Source organism: Triticum dicoccoides, chromosome 6A (genome assembly GCF_002162155.2).
Source record: "Triticum dicoccoides isolate Atlit2015 ecotype Zavitan chromosome 6A, WEW_v2.0, whole genome shotgun sequence".
In the NCBI taxonomy this organism is placed as follows: Eukaryota; Viridiplantae; Streptophyta; class Magnoliopsida; order Poales; family Poaceae; genus Triticum; species Triticum dicoccoides.
The window spans coordinates 551,933,455-551,937,815 of record NC_041390.1 but is presented as its reverse complement, the minus strand read 5'-3'; positions in this window follow the sequence as shown (position 1 = coordinate 551,937,815).

Below are 4,361 nucleotides of genomic sequence, written 5' to 3'. Positions count from 1 at the left end.
GAGTTTGAGACACGAACCGGGACTAAAGGGCATCGCACCCTTTAGTCCCGGTTCGTGTCTCTAACCGGGACTAAAGGTCTAATCATTAGTTCCGATTTGAGACACGAACAGGGACTAAAGGGCATCGCACCCTTTAGTCCCGGTTCGTGTCTCTAACCGGGACTAAAGGTCTCATTTGAACCGGGACTAATGCTCACATTAGTCCCGGTTCGTAACGCAACCGGGACTAATGTGTATATTGAGCTGTGACCAAAGCCCTGTTTTCTACGAGTGCAGTAGGCTGCATTTCGGCGGGGCGGCATTGTCGCTGAGGAAGGAGGAGATGGGAGTGAAGGAGGCGACAACTCAGGTAGTGTCATTTTCACAAAAAAATAGTCATATTGGCAGTTATTATGCCGATAGGGGCCATGTGACGGTTCTATTCCATATGTGGTCGCTACTCACTCCGACGGAGGCCAGGGAGCGTTTGGTTACTGGGTCTACCCGCTGCGAGATGGTAGCACGAGATATCTTCAACCGGTTTGGATGGCGGTCATGTAATAGGATAGGCAATTAGTTTACCTGTCTCTCTTATGCCAGCCGGTTGTGGCTTTTCATGGCCAGTTTGTTTTTGGCCCTTTTGACTCTTTGTGAGCTCTCTTTTATTTTCGTTTTGAGACTATAAGACCTTATTGAACCTATCTATCTTTTTAATAAGTTGGCTGTATGCATCGTTTTGATGCAGAGGCCGGGGAGTCCCCCTTTTCGAAAAAAAATGACGACTCTGCTAGAGTTGCTCTTAAGAACATAGTTGAGTCCTAGCCAGGATAAAACATTTGGGTCCATGTAGCAGAAGTAATAAAAAACAATTAAGAAAGAGCTGTGAATTTTATTCTCTCAGTTGCTCTGATTTAAGCGGAAGCTTTTATTTCATGCGTTTGATGTAGCAGCCTGTTTTATGACATTTATCCTAATTCAGTTGGTTGATGTAACCTCGAGGAAGAATTTGCAAAGATGTATAAACTCACAGGCCGGTGGCTTTGGCTGGCTCAGGCCGCCGTGTGCCTGTAACTGTATTATCACTGCACTGCACCGTGAACAGCAGCCTACTCCGGCCACCGAACGACACGTCCTCCGCGTCAATGAATGCTCCATTGCACTGATGGATGCCAGCCGGGACCTACTACCTTGATCGAACGCTCGTCCCATGTCCATGTGATGTGCCCCTTGGTTTGGTGGCGGGATACCCAATCATTCCGGGGATTCACCGTTAGATTTAAGTCCTTCTATAAAGAAATATAAAAGCATTTAGATCACTATTTTAGTAATCAAAAAGCTCTTGTATTTCCTTAGTATTTTTCATGCCAACCTTTTGGCTTTGGTTTGATTTTGATTGAGTGTGATGCAATGCAATGTTTATCTAACTTGATTGATGCTCCTTACAAGAAAATTTGACTGTTGAATTTCAGTGCATGTATCATACTCCCTTCGTTTCTAAATATTTGTCTTTCTAGACATTTTAAATGGTACAACTGTTACAGTGATTGGCGAATTTAGGGGCCGTCCATTCACTGCGATCAAACGGTGGAGAAATAGGAGTTACCAGGAGTTACGATACTAGAATTACATGAAATTACAAATACTTGTGGGACCATTACAAAATTATGGTGGGGCTAATCAATTTCTAATAGGGTAGATCCGTCCAATTTAGTGTGCAGCGCTAGGAGAAAAGGAAAAGAAAACCTAGCCCCGCACGCTTGTTCCCCGTTGTGTCGATCCCCTCTCCGCTCGCCTCCTCCTCTCCCGGGTCGCTGCACCGCCGGCTCAGCCGCTTCTCCTGCGTCTTATCCTCCCCGCTCCTCTCCTCACAGCTGAGTCCTCGACCAGATCGGCGTCCATCTTCAGCGGCGGCGGAATCTTCAGTGGAGGAGGCGGGTGGTCGTGGCGGGGGCATCTTCAGCGGCGTCGCCGGACGAGCTCCACGCGTGGGGGAGATATCTCCACGGGCCCGCGCAACCATGTCCCCTTGCTGACGTCGGCCTCACAAAGAAGAGGTCTAGTCCGCCCGTGCCGCCGAGGAGGGGGAGCAGCCGCGCCCGGAGTAGGTCGTTCCCAACGCCTGCATCTAGTCGTCGACCTTAACTATACTGCAGTCGCCGCTGCTGGTCGAGGTCGCCCAGTTGACACCGGCCCCGCCGGAGTGCAGCTCATCCTGCCAGAGGACATGATACGTACCGTCTCTTGCTCCCCCCTTCATCCCCCTCTGTTGATCTCATTGGCACTGCAGCGACAGTACAAATACGTGCTGAAAGCATCTGTTTTCTACGTTACTAAACTATATGTGTGTTTCTTTTTGGTCCTCTACTAGTACCTACTAGTAGACACGCATAACAATTACTCTTCCTTTGTTCCCTGAATAATTTCCAAGGAAAGGGAGGGACGCCGGCGGGTGATTCCCCCCATTCTGCCAAGGCCAAGATGGGGCAGAAGATGTCATTGGCGCATCGAAGGCTCTCTTTGCTTGATGATGTCATTAGCATCAGTAGGCACATCGCTGCTGCTGCGGCGGCGGCGGCGGCGGCTGATGATGATGGTGGTGCTTTTGAGCTGATGGCAAGAACCTTCATGGAACCATCTGATCTCATATGTCTGCATTCAGGCATGTCTATTCTTCCAGGATTCAGAGTATCAAATGCATGTTCTCATACATCAACAAGAATAAATATAGGAAGCCGCTTTTATCAGTTAGTTAGTTAGTTGGTTGGTTGGTTGGTCGGTTGATGAATCGAGCATTGGGCGAAAGCTCAAGTACTGAGATTGTTATGAGGCAAATTCAGTACTCCTTTTTTTTCAACCATTTCATTTGCCTTCTCTCTTTTCTTTCTGAATCTTCGGTCACGCTTACCTTGTGGAACCGTCAGACAAACTGAAAATGAACTGCTTATGTATTTTCTTATAGGGCTCATTAGTACTGCAGCAAGTAGTACAAGTACACAGCGACCACATAGCATCCTCCATGTTATTAGACTATATTATCTATACATTTTTTTCTTTACTAATTTTGAACTTCTCGTGACGCGATAATAAAAATTTGGCAATTGTAGGATGAGGAGTTCGCTGCTGATGTTCCTCAGAAAAATACAGGAATTTGTGACAGCAATGACGACTTCGTTCCATTGATAGTGAGTGTTCTATTGCTTTAGTTCTCTGCAAAACGGAAGTTGATAGTCATGTCTGAAACCTTGGTTTATTAAGCAAATCTGCAAAACCTGACTATTTTTCGCAAAACCTGACTATTCTATCTGGCCACATTTATCTTTAGTATTCAGAACGCACCATCTTCTGAACTTGCATATTTAGTACGTAGTATGTATCAGCAGTCCACACATTAATTAACATGGAAAGCTTTCTCAGAATGGACTAGACATCTCTAATGGAAGTTGCGAATCGAGTCTGACACTTCGGTTTGTTAAGAAAATCTGCAATACCTGCCTATTGTAATTGTACCGTTTATCTTCAGTTTTTCTTCTTCTCCTAGGGACAATGTTGATGCCATCAAAGCCAAATACATCATCGAGGCTGCTAACCACCCAACAGACCCCGAGGCCGACGAGGCAAGAACACCAACATTTTGCCACAAAACTAAGCTGCATTTGTTAACACATTTCACACATTGACTTATAGTAGAGAAATGTACATGTTCATGGTGCAGAGAAGGGCGTGCTGGTCCTAGCGGACATCATGGCCAACTCCGGCGGAGTGATGGTGAGGTACTTCGAGTGGGTGCAGAACATCCAGGTGTTCATGTGGGACGAGGAGAAGGTGAATCGGGAGCTCAAGACGTACATGACCCGAGCCTCAAACATAGTTCTGATTATTTAGGCAATGTATGTCGCCGTATAAAATGGACAGTAATTATGTATAGTATATCTTCGAAAACCAGAATTGACTCAATTTGGAAGAATGCCTACTTTATATGAATTTCTTGCCCGCTTTGCACGCGTTGCTACAAGTGCATTATCATGCCTCAGCCATAATCATTCTGCACAAATATGGAAAGAAGTGTGGCCCCTATTTTAGTCATCTCTGTCATGTTTGCGTGCACAACCTATTTTGCCAATGAGCAAGTTTAGCATCCGTTTGTTCTTTGATGATCTTATGCTGCTTGCCTGGTTCTCATTGTTGTGCTAGTTGTCTAGTTAGTAAGCAGAACTCTGTTAGAGTAAAGCTAGATGGGACGTCTGTTTCCGTATTGTTACCCAATAGACTTAGACCTAGATTTATTAGTTGTAAATTTGTTAGCTCCATGTATCGCGTTAGTTTCGATGCAAAACACAAGCTACAATGTACCAACTCTTGTCTGACATGTCTATGTCAGTAAA